Source organism: Ranitomeya imitator, chromosome 1 (genome assembly GCF_032444005.1).
Source record: "Ranitomeya imitator isolate aRanImi1 chromosome 1, aRanImi1.pri, whole genome shotgun sequence".
NCBI classification, from domain to species: domain Eukaryota; kingdom Metazoa; phylum Chordata; class Amphibia; order Anura; family Dendrobatidae; genus Ranitomeya; species Ranitomeya imitator.
Window position 1 is genome coordinate 388,214,852 of NC_091282.1, and position 20,348 is coordinate 388,235,199.

A 20,348-nucleotide genomic window follows, 5' to 3' on the forward strand; every position below is an offset into this window, starting at 1 on the left:
AGGGCCTTTGTAAAACTTTCAGTTGCACCTTTTGAGGTAGTCTATTGTGGATTTTGACGTGTGTTTTGGATCATTACCCATTTGTAAATGTCATCCTCTTTTCAACTTCAGTTTTTTTTTAAAGATGGTGTTATGTTTGCATAAAGAATTTGAATCCATTCTTCCTTCTACCTGTGAAATGTTCCCTTTTCCGTTCTCTTCAACACAACCACAAAGCATGATTGATCCACACCCATGCTTAATGGATGTGAGATGTTCTTCTGAAATGATTTTCCATTTTTTCCTTTGATCATTGTGGCCAAAGAGTTCTATTTTAACCACAGTTGCCAGGGTTACCAAAGCTTTTACATGCCTCTGTATTTGCTAATTTTAATGTTTCTTCAGCTGTTGCTAATGATGGAGTGATGGGGCATCACTATTTACGGCAAGTCTGTAAACATTTGTTTTTAATCTGCAAGTATTTGATCTTATCTTGTTTGAATAATTTATTATTGAATATCAACCTGTGTGTACTCTAATATGAGGGCTTACAAGGAAAATAATAGGGATAATTGACATGAAGAGAGGGCACCACTGTGTTTCTACTTTAGGGTGCCATCCCTTGCAATTAGGTAAGGACGTATCTGGATTAAAAATGTCTCAGGCATCTTTTTATCCCTTCCTAATATACCTCTTACCATTTTATATATTTTTTTGTGTTATTTTTTTGAAGGATTGATATCAGTTGAGACTGGTATTCGGAATGCAAAGAGGTGATACATTTCTTGTTGCTGAGAGGCAGTAATTAAATCACTTTGGTATCCTTAATGAAGGTTTTAATAAGCATTCAAAGTAAGCTAAGGGATTGTGAATTATTTACTCTTAACCCCCTCCCGCTTGAGTCAGAGATTATTTTAATTAAAGGCTAGAAAATCTTTCTTAATATTGTGCTACTTTCACAGTTACTGTGCACGGTTCATTATACTATTGATAATCCACAGAATATAAGTTACCAAAGAAAATCATAAAGGTGAAAGAGAATATGACTGCAGAATCAGACTATACAGCGATGTCAACGGTTTTTTTACCATAGAACCTCATTGATCTGCGTAAAAACTGTAGACATAAATCGATAAGAAATACATAGTGAAGATTATTTGCAAAATTGCTTCATTGTTCATTTAAGATGAAATTAAGAAATAAAAATAATCTTACCATGAAGGTTAATATTCTTTATGGTTTTGCTTGTTTTTGCATGGTATAGTCTGAGAAGTCATTTTTTATTTTCTGATATTTTACAGGGGGGTAATATGTTGCTAACATTTGGTATTAGCATTGATACTATGGTGTGAAAAAGTGTTTGCCCACTTCATGAATTACTATTCTTTTGCATGTTTGCTTCACTTAAATGTTTCAGATCACAAAACAAATAGAAATATTAGGCAAAGATGACACACCTAAAAGCAAAATGCAGTTTTTAAATGAAGGTCTTCATTATTAAGGAGAAATGAAATCCAAACCTACATGGCCCTATGTGCAAAAGAGATTTCTCCTCCTCCCTTATAGCATACATTAACTGTGGTTTATGACATCTTTGGAAAGCTGAGTCCAAATTCTCTAGCCACATCCAGGCCTGATTACTGCGACACCTGTTCTCAATCAAAAGATCACTTAAAGAGGAACAGTCTGACAATGTGAAGTGGACTAAAATATCCTCAAAAGCTAGACATCATGCCTTGATTTAAGGAAATTCTGGAAAAAAATGAGAAACAAAGCAATTGAGATCTATCAGTCTGGAAAAGATTATAAAGCCATTTCTAAAGCTTTGTGACTCCAGCGAACCACAGTGAGAGCCATTATCCACAAATGGCAAAAACATGGAACAGTGGTGAACTTTCCCAGGAGTGGCCAACCAACCAAAATCTCCCCAAGAGTGCATTGACAACTCATCCAAAAGGTCTCAAAAGACCCCACAACTAGGGTTGAGCGAAACAGGTCAGCCATTTTCAGAAGTCGATGACTTTTGGCAAAGTCAGGTTTCATGAAACCCGACCCGACCCCTGTGTGGAGTCGGCCATGAGGACGGCGATCTTCTGAATCTGGTATCGGAATTCCGATACCGAGTTCAGACATGTTTGCAATATCGGAAATCGGTATCGGAATCCATATTTAAGTGTAAAATAAAGAATTAAAATAAAAAATATTGCTATACTTACCCTCTGACACGCCCTGTTACTAACCGACAGCCTTCCTATCTTAGAATCAGCACGTGAATGACCTTAGATGATGTCACGGCTTGTGATTGGTCATGCGACCGCCCATGTGACCACTCACCCGACCAATTACAAGCCGCGACGTCACCGAAGGTCCTTCAAGCGCTGATTCTTAGGAAGGAAGGCTGCCGGAAAGAAGCAGGGCGCGTCCGAGGGTGAGTATATACCTAATAGGAATATACTCACCCTCGCAGGCGCCCTGCTTCTTTCCGGCAGCCTTCCTTCCTAAGAATCAGCGCTTGAAGGACCTTCAGTGACATTGCGGCTTGTGATTGGTCGCGTGAGCGGTCACATGGGCGGTCGCGCGACCAATCACAAGCCACGACATCATCTAAGGTCCTTCACGCGCTGATTCTAAGGAAGGAAGGCTGCCGGTTAGTACCAGGGCGCGTCAGAGGGTAAGTATAGCAATATTTTTTATTTTAATTCTTTATTTTACACTTAAATATGGATCCCAGGGCCTGAAGGAGAGTTTCCTCTCCTTCAGACCCTGGGAACCATTGGAAACCCAATGCACTGCATTGGGTTTCGTGTTTCGGCCGACCCCGACCCCGACTTTTTTATAGGATCGGCCGATTTCACTCGACCCAACTTTTGAAAAAGTCGGGTTTCGTGAAACCCGACCCGATCCTATAAAATTAAAAGTCGCTCAACCCTACCCACAACTACATTTATTGAACCGCAGGTCTCGCTTGCCTCAGTTAAGGTCAATGTTCATGACTACATAATAAGAAAGAGACTGGCAAAAATGCCTGTATGACAGAGTTCCAAAATGAAAACCACTGCAGAGCACTAAGAACATAAAGGTTCATCTCAATTTTGCCAGAAAACATCTTGATGATAACCAAGGCTTTAGGAAGAATACTCGGTGGATTGACGACACAAAAGTGTCTTTTTGTGAAGCCGTATGTCCCATTACATCTGGTATAGAAGTAACAAAATATTTCACAAAAGGATCATCATGTCAACAATAAAATATGTTGATGTTAGTGTGATGTCTGGGGCTGTTTTGCTGCTTCAGGACCTGGAATACTTGATGAGGTAAATGGAACCATGAATTCTACTGTCTACCAAAAAATCCTGAAGGAGAATGTACGGTCATCTGTTCATGACTTCAAGTTGAAGAGCACTAGGGTTATACAACAGGACAATGATCCAAAACACCCCAGCAAGTCCACCTCTAAATGACTTAAGAATTAAATTAAGACTTGCATGGCATAGTCAAATTCCTGACCTGGCCGAATCACATCAATTCTGCAAAGATGAGTGGGCCAAAATGCCTACAGATCTTTGTAAAAGACGCATTGCCAGTTCTGGCAAATGCTTGATTGCAGTTGTTGCTGCTGAGTGTGGCCTAACAGTTATTAGGTTTAGGGGGTAATAACTTTTTCACACAGGACCTTGTAGGTTTAGATTTCTTTTCTGTTTAATAATAAGGATTCATTTAAAAACTGAATTCTGTGTTTATTTGTGTTATCTTTGTCTAACATTTAAATTTGTTTGGTGATCAGACTCATTTAAAGGGACACTGTCACCTGAATTTGGAGGGAACAATCTTCAGCCATGGAGGCGGGGTTTTCGGGTGTTTGATTCACCATTTCCTTACCTGCTGGCTGCATGCTGGCTGCAATATTGGAATGAAGTTCATTCTCTGTCCTCCGTAGTACACGCCTGCACAAGGCAATCTTACCTTGTGCAGGCATGTACTATGGAGGACAGAGAATTAACTTCAATCCAATATTGCAGCCAGCATGCAGCCAGCGGGTAAGAAAAGGGTGAATCAAACACCCGAAAACCCCGCCTCCATGGCTGAAGATTGTTCCCTCAAAATTCAGGTGACAGTGTCCCTTTAAGTGTGACAGACATACAAAAGAATAGGAAATCAGGAAGAGGCCAAACACTTTTCACACCACTGTAGATGGACCGACATTCTTCCTAGGAATGAAAAGCTAGTGTTGACTGGGCTGTAATATCCTGCAAAGGCGATATACATTATCTCCAGTTTTGTTATTTTATGGAAAGTTTTCATGTTTAGTTATGATTTCAACCGATTCTTTTTAAATTAGGATTAGCGATCCTTTAATATGCATAGTTCATGCACTACCAGTTTCTTGAATATGTGTTGGTTCACAGATTTGCTAACAATAAGAAAGATACATACATTGTAACTTGGTACAAAAAGACTTGAAGACAAGGAACAATATGGCACATCAACAGAGATTTATGAGAATAACCTTATTCTTATGTATTAGGAAACATAATGTCTACTGCATTAAAAAGAACTGTAAAGATCAATGATTTGCCAGCAGCAAACAACCAGTTAGATTTCAATTGAAAGTTCCTTTTTTGGGCAGCACATCAGAGAGCTTGTGCTCTAGGGAGGGATATCGCTTCAAGCAATAAATGTTTTTAAGGAAAGCTAAAATTAAAATAAAATTATCCTCACTTCTAAATAGTTGAAGCGCCCTAGTTGCCAGCCTATCATGTTACGTTTTTCTTTCCTTTTGATAGATCTTTCAGCAGCTTCTGCTGTGATACTAAAAATTGCATTAAAGCGATATAAATTATACAAACTTTGCCACTGTATTTGCCATGCAATATTTCTCAGACAGATTTATATCTGCTCTTGAGAATGACAAGTCCCTCAGGGTCAACATGAAAGATTGCCCTAAAATACCATAAAATATTCTATCTAAAAGTTTTCTCACTGACATATTGGGTAAAGAAGATGAGATGTAAAAATCAAATATTCCTAAGCATATTAGTTTTTTTTAATAGGAGCTTTCCTGTTCCCCTAATAAACACGAGGATGATATACACAGACATAAATAATATTAGGAATGATAAATTGAATTTCAACACATAAAACAACATTGATCTGGAAAGTAATCTTCATTTTCCTTCTTGCATACAGGAATGACAGTTAAATGTATAGCCTGGATTTAGGGTGGCCTTTTCTAATATACTGACCAAAATGATTGCAGCAATTTATTTTCTAAGACAGGAATAGTCAGTATAAGAATGATGCTTGTACAATCAGCTGCACTACCTAACAAATCCCCGCTGTGACAGGTACACCGAGTTAAAGCACCTAAATACCAGGAGATGCAAGGTTGGATAGAAATCAGCATTCAGAATGCATGGGCGAAGATGAAAGCTCCATCCCTCACATTAAAGGGAATTCATTATGAAAAGCCTGATTGTGCAAACTTCAACTATTTAATCAAAGTAGGATGTCCTAATAAGAACTTCAGCTCTGTCTATGTTGGATGATGGCACAATATTTGGTCAATATGTTCCTGAATGATGGTATGGAGTAAGTTCTTTATTGGATTAGGAGGAAAAATAATTGAATTGACCTCATCCTGGGATATTCATCAAGCATGTTGGCTTATGCTGTTCAAAAACATTTTTTCTTGGGAATAAACAAGTATAGTTCTGGTTTTTTACTACACGAGGATTTGAAAATAAAGCAATTTTTAGTGTTCATTCATTGAAAAAAATGGTTGCATGTTTTTTTTTGCAAATTAATTTTGTTTTACCAAACACTTCATAATAAATGGTGCCATTAACAAATATAATTCAGTTTAGAATAGCAAAATGTGACCCAAGTTCCCATTGTTGTCCCCCATGTTCGTTCATACAAAATATAGACAAAACATTTTTAAGATGAAATCCTGACCCTAAACTAAATAAAAGGTCTCTGCTTTAGTACCTAGCGAATGCTCAATTTTTAGGTATAGAAAAGCCAAACAGTATGTAACAAAAGTGAGTACACCCCCACAATTTTGTAAACATTATATTATATCTTTTCATATGACAACAATTAAATTGACACATTGATACAATGTAAAGTAGTCAGTGTACAGCTTATATAACAGTGTAAATATTGTGTGTCCTCTAAATAACTCAACACACAGCCATGAATGTCTAAACTGTTGACAACAAAAGTGAGTACACCCCTAAGTAAAAATGGCTAAGTTGTGCCCAAAGTGCCAATATTTTGTGTGGCCACTATTATTTTCAATCACTGCCTTAACTCTCTTGGGTGTCACTGGAGCTTGAAAGGTTCCCACTCTTCCACTCCATAACTCAATCACAGAACTGGTGGATGTTAGATGCCTTGTGCTCCTTCATCTTGCATGGCGGAGGCCCCACAGTTGTTTTACCATCAGTTTCTTTAGCAAGGCAGTGGTGATCTTGGAGGTGTGTTTGGAGTCGTTAACATGATAGAATACTGCCCTGCTGCCCAGTTTCCAAAGGGAGGGGATTATGCTTTGCTTCAGTATGTCACAGTACATGTTGGCATTCATGATTCCCTCAATGAAGTGTAGCTTGCCACAGCCGGCAGCACTCATGCAGCCCCAAACCATGACACTACCTCCACCCTTGCTTGACTGTAGACAAGACACACTGATCTTTGTACTCCTCACTTGGTTGCTGCCACACCGGCTTGACACCATCTGAACCAAATTATTTTATCTTGTTCTCATCAGACCAAAGGACATGGTTCCAGTAATTCATGTTCTTAGTCTGTTTGTTTTCAGCAAAGTGTTTGCAGGCTTTCTTGTGCATCATCTGTGCATCATCTTTAGAAATGGCTTGCTTCTAGGACGTCAGCCATGAAGACCAATTTGATGCAGTGGGCAGCATATGGTCAGAGCACTGGGAGACTGACCCCCTACCCATTTAACCTCTGCAACAATGCTTGCAGCACTTATACATGTATTTTGAAAAGTCAACCTCTGTATATGATGCTGAGCATGTGCACTCAACTTCTTTGGTCGACCATTGCGAGGCCTGTTCTGAGTGGAATCTGCATTGTTAATCCACTGTTCAGTCTTAGACACCATGCTGCAGCTCAGTTTCAGGGTGCTGGCAATCTTTTCATAGCTTAGGCCATCTTTATGCAGAGCGAAAATTACTTTTTCAGATCCTTAGAGAGTTCTTGGCCATGCGGTGCCATGTTCAACTTCCTGTGAGCAGTATGAGAGAGCGTGAAAGCGATACCACCAAATTTAACCCACCTGCTCCCGGTTCACACCTTAGACCTTGTAACACTAGTGAGTCACATGACACTGAGGAGGGAAAATGGCTAAATGGGCACAATTTGCCCATTTTGACTTGGGGTGTACTCACTTTAGTTGCTAACAGTTTATAAGTTAATGGCTGTGTGTTGAGTTATTAAGAGGGCACACCAAATTTACACTTACAAACTGTACACTGACTACTTTACATCTCATCAGTGTCATATTTTCAATGCTGTCCCATGAAAAAATAGAATAAATAATTTAAAAAAATGTGGGATTGGTGTACTCATTTTTGCGACATACTGTATATACATCTGAGAGCATAATCTTACTTTCATACTACTCCTGTATTCATAACACGTGATATTAGTGCTATTGAAACATAAACACAGTCACAAAAAAGGAGAAAAAAAAGACTTGGCACTACCTTGAATCCTTTTGACTTCTATGACCCAATGGAGATTATGTTTTCTGTATCCAGGTTTTGCTACCTTGAAGAGTTGATCAGTCACTGATAAAGTATTCCAAACATTCATGTTAACCCTCCGTCAGAGGCAACTGATCTGACAGGCGCAGCTCACTTAGTTTCATTTCTCTATTTCCAGTGGTTTGTCTGGGAAACACCATCTTCCCAGTACCTTCATAACTTTAATGGCTGTGTGAGAAGCCTCTTGTGCTGCAGAGCTGCAGGAGATCAGATATCAGTGTTTTGGCTTCTCGGGCTCATTGCCCCTTAATGCGTCACACCTTTGACGATTAGAATTTGCTGTTTTTATTCATCCCAATTGTTATTTTAGCTTGTTTTATGAATAGCTGGTGCTAAATTTGTGGATTTGTCATAGAAGGTTTTGTTAGAAATAAGAGTGTGCTTCTCAGGCACATTGCGCCTTAACACATATTCTCTCTTGCTTCTGCTTTTCTTATGAAATGGCGAGGAGAATATTTGACTTGTCCAATGCCCTTCATGTTGAGCAAGTACAAAATATACTGCTTGATGATGAGACAGACCCCTTACAGCTAGAAGATTTAGGGGAAGAAAGTGACATTGATTCAGAAGATGATGTGGAAGAATGTCCAGATGTGTCTGATAGAGATCAAGATGGAGAGAGTGAGGAGGATGCTCAAGACATAGAAACATATTACTTTTCTGGTTATTAAACATTTTTTTTACAACTGATTATGTGTATTTTCATTTATTACATTCCTATTAAGGTAACTGATCACTTTTAGATCATTGAAATTTTAAAAAAAAGGAAAATATAGCCAATTTTCTAGCCTGTGCCGGACAGGCGCAATGCCCCTAAACTCGTTATGAAACATATTGCCCCTGACGGAGGGTTAAGGATGAAGAATTTTCAGTGGAACTCTTCAAATGTAATAGTAATCTTCTTTATGACATCATGTTAAAAGTGGAGTTATAGGCACATTTATTGCCATTTTTCCGTTTGCCCGTTGTTACGGGGCGAGTTCCAGCCTCTGCACAGGGGGAATCTCAAAACATCTCTGCTGCAGTCTAACATTCTTCTCCAGCTGCAGTGGAGCCTGCTCAGCAGAGATGTCAGTCCCAGCGTCTGGCTCAGCCTGAGACAGTGCGGATGATTACTGCTGCCTTTCCAGGGTCTGCCAGTGTAGCCAGTACTGGACAGTGGCAAGCAGATGTCTCTGGGACTAAGTCCTGCTTTTCCCCTTCTGAGCATGCCCAGGGTAAGACCTCTCATTGGAGGTTGGGGGTCACATGCTCAGGTACTGCAGCAGCTCCCATTGGTCCTCTAGAAAGGTCCTGAAGTTGCTCAGGTACTGTAGCAGCTCCCATTGGTCCCCTAGGAAGGTCCTGAAGTTGCTGCAGCTATAAAAGGTAGTATTAGCCTATGTTATGAGCTCAGCGCAAGCGTGGTCATGCTTGCATGTGGTCAGGGTTTGGCTGAAATAAGCCCCTAGTATACCAGCACCTCTGGTGAGGAGTTTGTGTATGTGGATTCAGAGTTTGGCTGAAATAAGCCCCAAGAGTACCGGTACCTCCGGTGAAGAGTTTTGTGTGTGCTATGCTGACTGCATGACCACTTTCGGCTCTATTAGGTAGCTGTTCCTCTGTGAGGACAACAGAGCACAGCGTTATCTTTCTCAAACGAATCTGTGAAGTAACAGAGTTCGCTTATACCGCCATATAGTACTGTCTTTAACTAGCATCAGGTTTTCTCCTGCACGGTGGACCCCGGGTTGCAAACGCACATTCTACTTAATATATATAAATATACTCAGTGCGTTCCGCCAACCATAACAGAATACTAGTACCGGGGTCTGGCTAGTAAATGGTGGACAAACAGCAATCCTTGCGGTGCATCCAGCAGCTGGAGGGTAGGTTGGCGGCTCTCGAGTGAACAACCTCAGCTGTGGATGTTTGTCATGATCCCAATGGCAGGGGATCACTAAAGGACAAGCACAGATACAAACAAGCTCTAGGGCGATGGAACCTGAGCTGACCGCGACCCTGAACCTAACACACAAATAAAAGTAGCCGGGGAACGTGCCTACGATGATCCTAGACGTCTCGCTCCAGCCGAAGATCTAACTTCCCCTATTAGAAGAAACACAGACCTCTCTTGCCTCCAGAGAAATACCCCACAGAAATAGCAGCCCCCCACATATAATGACGGTGAAATGAGAGGAAAGCACATACGCAGTATGAAAACAGTTTCAGCAAAATGAGGCCCGCTAAAGCTAGATAGCAGAGGATACAAAAGTGAACTGCGCGGTCAGCGAAAAACCCTTCAAAAAACCATCCTGAAATTACTTGAACTCATGTGCCAACTCATGGTACATGAGGAGCAATTTCAGCCCACTAGAGCAACCAGCAGCAATAATCACATATCTGCAGGCTGGACTAAAAACCAAATAAAGCAAAACACCAAAACAGGAAAATCCAAACTTAGCTTGACCAGAAGATTCTAGGAGCAGGGAGCAGAGGTAACAAGACACACTGGATACATTGATAACCGGCGAGGAAATGCCAGCAAAGCCAGGTTAAATAGGAAACTCCCATATCCTGATGGAACAGGTGGAACCCAGAGACCCAGGAAAGACAAGTCACCCAGTACCATCAGTAACCACCAGAGGGAGCCCAAAAACAGAACTCACAACAGTACCCCCCCCTTGAGGAGGGGTCACCGAACCCTCACGAGAACCACCAGGGCGACCAGGATGAGCCCTATGAAAAGCGCGAACCAAATCATCAGCATGAACATCCGAGGCAACCACCCAAGAATTATCCTCCTGACCATAACCCTTCCACTTGACCAAATACTGGAGTTTCCGTCTGGAAACACGAGAATCCAAGATCTTCTCCACAACATACTCCAATTCTCCCTCCACCAGCACTGGAGCAGGAGGCTCAAGCGAAGGAACAACAGGTACCTCATACTTCCGCAACAACGACCGATGGAATACATTATGAATAGCAAACGATGCCGGGAGATCCAAACGAAACGACACAGGGTTAAGAATTTCCAAGATCCTATAGGGACCGATGAACCGAGGCTTGAACTTAGGAGAAGAGACCTTCATAGGAACAAAACGAGAAGACAACCACACCAAGTCCCCAACAAGAAGTCGAGGACCCACGCGGCGACGGCGATTAGCAAACTGCTGAGCCTTCTCCTGGGACAACTTCAAATTGTCCACCACATGACTCCAAATCCGATGCAACCTATCCACCACCATGTCCACTCCAGGACAATCAGAAGGTTCCACCTGACCAGAGGAAAAACGAGGATGAAACCCCGAATTACAAAAGAAAGGAGAAACCAAGGTAGCAGAACTAGCCCGATTATTAAGGGCAAACTCGGCCAGCGGCAAAAAGGTAACCCAGTCATCCTGATCAGCAGAAACAAAACACCTTAAATAAGTTTCCAAGGTCTGATTAGTTCGTTCAGTCTGGCCATTCGTCTGAGGATGGAATGCAGACGAAAAGGACAAATCAATGCCCATCTTAGCACAGAACGTCCGCCAAAATCTAGACACAAACTGGGATCCCCTGTCAGAAACGATGTTCTCAGGAATCCCATGCAAACGAACCACATTCTGAAAAAACAGAGGGACCAACTCAGAGGAGGAAGGTAACTTAGGCAAGGGTACCAGATGAACCATTTTAGAAAAGCGATCACACACAACCCAGATGACGGACATTTTTTGAGAGACAGGGAGATCCGAAATAAAGTCCATGGAAATGTGCGTCCAAGGCCTCTTCGGGATAGGCAAAGGTGACAACAATCCACTGGCCCGAGAACAGCAAGGCTTAGCCCGAGCACAAACCTCACAAGACTGCACAAAAGAACGCACATCCCTTGACAAGGAAGGCCACCAAAAAGACCTGGCCACCAAGTCTCTTGTACCAAATATTCCAGGATGACCTGCCAACGCAGAAGAATGGACCTCGGAGATGACTCTACTGGTCCAATTATCCGGAACAAACAGTCTCTCAGGCGGACAACGATCAGGTTTACCCGCCTGAAACTCCTGCAAAGCACGTCGCAAGTCTGGGGAGACAGCAGACAAAATCACCCCATCCCTAAGGATACCAGAGGGCTCGGAATTTCCAAGGGAGTCAGGCACAAAACTCCTAGAAAGAGCATCCGCCTTCACATTCTTTGAACCTGGCAGGTATGAAACCACAAAATTGAAACGAGAGAAAAACAGTGACCAACGAGCCTGTCTAGGATTCATTAGAAGAAACACAGACCTCTCTTGCCTCCAGAGAAATCCCCCACAGAAATAGCAGCCCCCCACATATAATGACGGTGAAATGAGAGGAAAGCACATACGCAGTATGAAAACAGTTTCAGCAAAATGAGGCCCGCTAAAGCTAGATAGCAGAGGATACAAAAGTGAACTGCGCGGTCAGCGAAAAACCCTTCAAAAAACCATCCTGAAATTACTTGAACTCATGTGCCAACTCATGGTACATGAGGAGCAATTTCAGCCCACTAGAGCAACCAGCAGCAATAATCACATATCTGCAGGCTGGACTAAAAACCAAATAAAGCAAAACACCAAAACAGGAAAATCCAAACTTAGCTTGACCAGAAGATTCTAGGAGCAGGGAGCAGAGGTAACAAGACACACTGGATACATTGATAACCGGCGAGGAAATGCCAGCAAAGCCAGGTTAAATAGGAAACTCCCATATCCTGATGGAACAGGTGGAACCCAGAGACCCAGGAAAGACAAGTCACCCAGTACCATCAGTAACCACCAGAGGGAGCCCAAAAACAGAACTCACAACAGATGTTACCGCAGTTGCCATTCAGGCTGCTAGCGTGGCTGCAGCAACCTTGTCTACTGCCACCCCTGTTCCAACTCTATCTCACCTCTCGCTAACCCGAAAATGTTCTTGTGATAGTAAATCTTTTAGGGGTTTTGTGAGCCAGTGCTCTATACACCTCGAGCTTCTGGCCGCACGTTTCCCCATAGTGCGGGCATAGGTAGGATTTATTTTGTCTCTCTTGTCGGACAGAGCGTTGGAGTGGGCTACACCGCTGTGGGAGTGTGGCGATCATGTGGTGCAGAGTGCTCAAACTGTTGGCATTGACTCAGGGCTCATCCTTGGTCAGCAATTTTGCCGTCCACTTCCGTACCCTAGCATCTGAGTTGGAGTGGTCGGATAAAGTCCTTATCCCAATATTTTAGAGGGGGCTGGCTGACCACGTGAAGGATGCTCTGGCCACAGGGGAGATTCCCACCACACTTGTAGAGTTAATAGCCGTGTCCACTCGTATTGACCTCCATTTTTACGAGCGGAGGTTAGAGCGAGCCTAATATAGGCAGAGGTTTAGGCTGGCTCCCACCTTCACCAAACCTTTGGAATCTCTGGTCCTGGTCCCTGAGTCACATGAGGCCATGGAGGTTTCACGAGCGAGATCTAAGTCCTGGATCGCTTGTACACTCAAGGTCTGTCATGTTTGCCAGCAGTCAGGATATCTTGCCACCAGATGTCCCCAGCGGTCGAGGAAAAGTCAGTGTCTAGTGGTAGTAAGTGGAGGTACACTAGACACGGCAATGTTTGCCTCCAAATTGTCCTTTAACCTTCGTCAGGCTGCATAATTTTACAACGCTAACAGGCTGCATAGGTACAATTGTACCTTCATATATATTTTATTGAAATTTGGCCAATATATTCTGGACCAAAACTGCAGAGATGTCACAAAATTTCAGCCCTCTACGGCTTTTCGAAAAAAAAAAATTATTGCAATTTTAAAACGGAATAGTTACAATTGTACCTACTCAGCCGGACGAAGGTTAAGGGGACAATTACTTTAGGCTCATTCTCTCACTTGGTAGAACTCTGCGTGGATTCTAGGGCGGAGGGCAATTTTATGTCTTCAGCCTTGGCCCAACGTCACACAATTCCCCTGGTAATGCTAGCTCAACCAGTTACCGTACAAGTGGTGAATGGGTCAACACTACCCTCTCAGATAACACACCAGACCATCCCTTTCACACTGTCCATGTCGCCATCTCATCAGGAGATAGGAGATTATATCTCTGCTCATCATTTCTGGGGGAATTGATGAGGTGCTGTTAGTAATACCTTGGCTACGGTATCACTCTCCTCATATTGAGTGGACAACAGGCAGAATTTTGGGATGGGGTGAATCTTGTGGTGGTAGATGTCAGAGGGAATGCGCTCAGGTGGCTACTACCCGAGATACCCGCAGATCTATCCTCTCTCCACAAGCAGAATTGGCCCTATGCGGCCGTGTTCTCCAAAAGGGCTTCGGAGACCTTTCCGCCTCACCGCCTCTATGACTGTCCTATAGACCTCTTGCCTGGTGCTAAGCCTCCCCGGGGTCGAGTCTATCCGTTATCTCTCCCAGAGATGGAGGTAATGTCACAGACAGTACATCCAGGAAAATCTGGTAAGGGGATTCAGTAGGAAGTCAGTGTCACCTGCAGGGGCCGGGTTCTTCTTCGTGCAGAACAAGAACGGGGAACTATGTTCATGTATAGATTACAGGGGTCTTAACACCATCACCGTTAAGAATAAATATCCCCTGCCCCTGATATCTGAATTCTAGAATGCATTTGGCTACTCATCACTACTACAATATTATCATCATCTGCACCATCTAATCGAGCTGTTCTCCTCTTCCCACAGGTATGCACTGACTTTACCCAGCTCTCCCTGGCTCCAGAATATCTCTGTATACTGCACTGATTTTCCATGGTATGCACTGACGTTACCCAGCTCTCCCTGGCTCCAGAATATCTCTGTATACTGCATTGATTTTCCATGGTATGCACTGACTTTACCCAGCTCTCCCTGGCTCCAGAATATCTCTGTATACTGCATTAATTTTCCATGGTATGCACTGACTTTACCCAGCTCTCCCTGGCTCCAGAATATCTCTGTATACTGCATTGATTTTCCATGGTATGCACTGACTTTACCCAGCTCTCCCTGGCTCCAGAATATCTCTGTATACTGCATTGATTTTCCATGGTATGCACTGACTTTACCCAGCTCTCCCTGGCTCCAGAATATCTCTGTATACTGCATTGATTTTCCATGGTATGCACTGACTTTACCCAGCTCTCCCTGGCTCCAGAATATCTCTGTATACTGCATTGATTTTCCATGGTATGCACTGACTTTACCCAGCTCTCCCTGGCTCCAGAATATCTCTGTATACTGCATTGATTTTCCATGGTATGCACTGACTTTACCCAGCTCTCCCTGGCTCCAGAATATCTCTGTATACTGCATTGATTTTCCATGGTATGCACTGACTTTACCCAGCTCTCCCTGGCTCCAGAATATCTCTGTATACTGCATTGATTTTCCATGGTATGCACTGACTTTACCCAGCTCTCCCTGGCTCCAGAATATCTCTGTATACTGCATTGATTTTCCATGGTATGCACTGACTTTACCCAGCTCTCCCTGGCTCCAGAATATCTCTGTATACTGCATTGATTTTCCATGGTATGCACTGACTTTACCCAGCTCTCCCTGGCTCCAGAATATCTCTGTATACTGCATTGATTTTCCATGGTATGCACTGACTTTACCCAGCTCTCCCTGGCTCCAGAATATCTCTGTATACTGCATTGATTTTCCATGGTATGCACTGACTTTACCCAGCTCTCCCTGGCTCCAGAATATCTCTGTATACTGCATTGATTTTCCATGGTATGCACTGACTTTACCCAGCTCTCCCTGGCTCCAGAATATCTCTGTATACTGCATTGATTTTCCATGGTATGCACTGACTTTACCCAGCTCTCCCTGGCTCCAGAATATCTCTGTATACTGCATTGATTTTCCATGGTATGCACTGACTTTACCCAGCTCTCCCTGGCTCCAGAATATCTCTGTATACTGCATTGATTTTCCATGGTATGCACTGACTTTACCCAGCTCTCCCTGGCTCCAGAATATCTCTGTATACTGCATTGATTTTCCATGGTATGCACTGACTTTACCCAGCTCTCCCTGGCTCCAGAATATCTCTGTATACTGCATTGATTTTCCATGGTATGCACTGACTTTACCCAGCTCTCCCTGGCTTCTGAATGTCTCTGTATATTGCACTGGCTTTTCTATGCTTCCCCTGGATCTGAGTATCTTGGTGCAGCACATATAATCCTTTTAGTATGCTTTCTCACCTATGAGCTTGTTTCCACGACCTGTTTTCATGTCTCTCATTGTGTGATCCTGGCATCTCTTTGAGTGGTCAGTCTTACCCCTCCCTCACTTTATGACCTTTGCTTAACTCTCTACATCTGGTCTCCCATACCCAGCCACCCCCTCATTCACACCTGATTGCCCTTAACTGGGGATATATTCACATGCAGGAGTCTGCTATAGACTCAGTCTGCTGCAAATCATCTTTTAACTTCCATCTTTTAAATTACATCTTTTTAATTATGATTCTGAATTGGACTGGAATTGACTGGAAGGTAACAGAATACCAACCACTACAATGTTTCGGTTTCTTTTCTCTTTCACCCCCATACTACTTTCCTTCTTACAATCTCCTGCAATCCCTCCTCCTAGTAAGGAACTAGTCATTTCTTCCTCCATACTCCCCAGTCATCTCACCTTCCCCTCAGAACTGTTCCTCCACATACAATCCTTTTTATCCAGACACACACGGCCGCATCATGTCCTATCCTGCTCCCACCTTCTAATGATCTGTCTGTTACTCCTCATTGCTGGTGACATATCCCCAAATCCCGGCCCTCCTCAATTCATCCCCACACTCGTTTCTAACCCCCTGCCACGATCCTCCGCATGTTTTCCCAACCACGACAACCTCATACCCATTCATCCAGCCCCCACTCCCCCGCTCCCCCTACTTGGAGCACTATGGAACGCACGCTCCATCTGCAACAAACTGCCATTTATCCATGACCTCTTCATCACCAACAAACTCTCCTTCCTCGGCCTCACTGAAACCTGGCTCACCCCCTCTGACTCGGCCTCTCCAGCTGCGCTCTCCTATGGCGGATTCCACCTCTCTCACACCCCTCGCCCCAGCAACAAACGCGGTGGAGGAGTTGGCTTGCTCCTGTCCGACACCTGCTCCTTTACTCCAATCCCGCTACCACCCTCCGCTACTCTTCCCTCGTTTGAGGTGCACTCTGTCCGCATCTATTCCCCCTCCAACCTCCAGCTGGCTGTCATCTACCGCCCCCCAGAACTAGCCATCTCCACCTTTCTCGACCACTTCACCACCTGGCTACTTCATTTCCTCTCTGTTGACATCCCCACTATCATCATGGGTGATTTCAATGTCCCCATTGACACTTTCACCTCAGCTACCTCTAAACTTTTATCACTGACTGCCTCCTTTGGCCTCACTCAATGGTCCTCTGAGGCCACTCACAAAGATGGCCACACGCTGAACCTCATCTTCACCCGCCTCTGCTCCCTTACTAACCTCACTAACACACCCCTCCCCCTGTCTGACCACAACCTACTGACATTCTCGTCCCTCTCCTCTCCTAGTGTGCAACCCCCACTCCACAAACTCACTCACCCTCGCAGAAATCTCAAACATCTCAACTTACAATCACTCTCTGAGTCCCTTCTCCCTCTCACAGACATAGCCTCCCTTCATGACACAGATGCTGCTGCCACTTTTTATAACACCACAATAACAACAACACTCGATTCGGCCACCCCACTCATGCATAGTAAAACTCGTACAATTAACAGGCAGCCCTGGCTGACCAGCCTGACCAAAGAATTGAGACGGGCTTCCAGGATTGCTGAGCGGAGATGGAAGCGATCCCACTCTGCCGACCACTTCACTGCATACAAGCAGTCCCTCGCCAGCTTCAAGTCTGCGCTCACTGCCGCAAAACAAACTTACTTCTCATCCCTCATATCCTCCCTGTCCCACAACCCTAAACAGCTTTTCAACACTTTCAATTCTCTACTCCGTCCCCCCGCACCTCCTCCCTCCCCCCTCATTTCTGCTGATGACTTCGCCTCCTTCTTTAAACAGAAGATCGATACGATCAGAGAAAGCTTTGGCCCACAGCGCCCACTGCCCCTCTTAGCTGCTCAACCCTGCTCCTCCAAAACCAGCTTCTCCACCATGACAGAAGATCAGCTCTCCACCCTCCTGTCAAGATCACACCTCACCACCTGCACGCTTGACCCGCTCCCATCCCACCTCATCCCTAACCTTTCCACGGTCTTCATCCCAACCCTAACACACCTCTTCAACCTCTCACTTACAACAGGTGTCTTTCCCTCATCCTTCAAGCATGCCAAGATCACACCCATCCTCAAAAAGCCCTCCCTCGACCCATCCTCTGTGTCTAGCTATCACCCAATATCTCTTCTCCCTTATGCCTCCAAATTGCTGGAGCAACACGTCCATCTTGAACTGTCCTCCCACTTCTCCTCCTGCTCCCTCTTTGATCGGTTACAATCAGGCTTCCGTTCCCATCACTCAACTGAAACTGCCCTAACTAAAGTCACCAATGACCTACTAACTGCCAGGAGCAAGCGACACTACTCTGTCCTCCTTCTCCTGGACTTGTCTTCTGCCTTTGACACTGTAGACCACTCCCTTTTGCTACAAATCCTCTCATCCCTTGGCATCACAGACTTGGCCCTTTCCTGGATCTCGTCATATCTGACAGACCGAACATTCAGTGTCTCCCTCCCCCACACCACCTCCTCACTTCGCCCCTTGTCAGTCGGTGTTCCTCAAGGCTCTGTTCTAGGACCCCTACTTTTCTCCATCTACACTTTCGGCCTGGGACAGCTCATAGAATCCCACGGTATGCAGTACCATCTCTACGCCGATGACACGCAGATCTACCTCTCCGGACCTGACCTCTCCTCCTTGCTTACCAAAATCCCGCACTGTCTGTCTGCCATTTCAGCCTTCTTTTCTGCTCGCTTTCTACAACTGAACATGGACAAAACAGAATTCATCATCTTTCCCCCATCTCACTCTACCCCTCCACCAGACCTATCCATCAATGTCAATGGCTGCTCACTATCCCCAGTCCCACACGCCCGGTGCCTCGGGGTGATCCTCGACTCTGCCCTCTCTTTCAAGCCACATATCCAAGCCCTTGCCTCCTCCTGTCGTCTCAAACTCAAAAATATTTCCCGGATCCGTGCTTTCCTTGACCGCAACACTGCAAAAACGCTAGTGCATGCCCTTATCATCTCCCGCCTCGACTACTGCAACCTCCTACTCTCTGGACTCCCCTCTAGCACTCTGGCACCACTCCAATCCATCCTACACTCTGCTGCCCGACTAATCCACCTGTCCCCCCGCTATTCCCCAGCCTCTCCCCTGTGTCAAGCCCTTCACTGGCTTCCTATCGCCCAGAGACTCTAGTTCAAAACCCTCACACTGACATACAAAGCCATCCACAACCTGTCTCCTCCATACATCTGTGACATGGTCTCCCGGTACCTACCTACACGCCACCTCCGATCCTCCCAAGACCTCCTTCTCTACTCCCCTCTCATCTCTTCTTCCCATAACCGCATCCAAGACTTCTCCCGTGCTTCCCCCATACTCTGGAACTCTCTACCCCAACACATCAGACTTGCGCGTACCATATAAACCTTCAAAAAGAACCTGAAGACTCGTCTCTTCCGACAAGCCTACAGCCTGCAGTGATCCTCAACCTACTGAACAGCCGTACAGCCAGCTCTTCCCTCTCCTAGTGTATCCTCACCCACCCCCTGCAGACTGTGAGCCCTCGCAGGCAGGGTCCTCCCTCCTTATGTACTCGTGTGCCTTGTTATCTGCTCATGTTTAATGTATTTGTCTATATTTGCCCCGTATTCACATGTAAAGCGCCATGGAATAAATGGCGCTATAAAAATGTATAATAATAATAATAATAATAATATCTGAGCTCTTTGATAGGCTTCGGGGAGCAAAGGTATTTACTAAATTAGATCTGCTTACAACCTGATTTGCATCCGTGAGGGGGACCAATAGAAGACAGCTTTTAATACTGGGGATGGGCACTATGAATATCTAGTGATGCAGTTTGGGCTCTGTAATGCCCCAGCCATTTTCCAAGACTTTGTAAATGATATCTTCTGAGATATGCTCTCCACCTTGGTCATAGTCTGTCTGGATAATATTCTCATCTACTCTCCAGATATTGACTCCCACCGGAGATATGTTTGCAAAGTCTTCGACCTCTTACAAGCTAATTCCCTCTATGCCAAGTTGGAGAAATGTGTGTTTGAGCAGGAGTCCTTACCTTTCCTGGGCTACATAATATCCGCCCAGGGATTGGCTATGGATCCTGCCAAACTACAGGCTGTGATGGACTGGCAAGAACCCCATTCTCTTAAAGTGGTGCAGCGATTTATGGGGTTCATTAACTATTATTGCCAGTTCATTCCTCATTTCTCCACTTTGGTAGCTCCCTTGGTAGCCCTCACCAAGAAAGGAGCAAATCCCAAATTGTGGTCTGAGGAGGTCTCCAAGGCCTTCACTTCTATTAAGTCCAATTTTGCTAGCGCTCCCATCCTACATCGCCCCGATGTAGATAAACTATTTATAATGGAGGT

The 20,348-nt window shown here is 44.3% G+C and overlaps 1 protein-coding gene across 1 annotated transcript in view; it reads left to right on the forward strand.

The window, feature by feature from the left end:
* The window catches only part of LRRC2 (leucine rich repeat containing 2), a 759,557-nt gene that overhangs the window by 128,274 nt on the left and 610,935 nt on the right, over positions 1 to 20,348 (forward strand). The window lies entirely within an intron of this gene.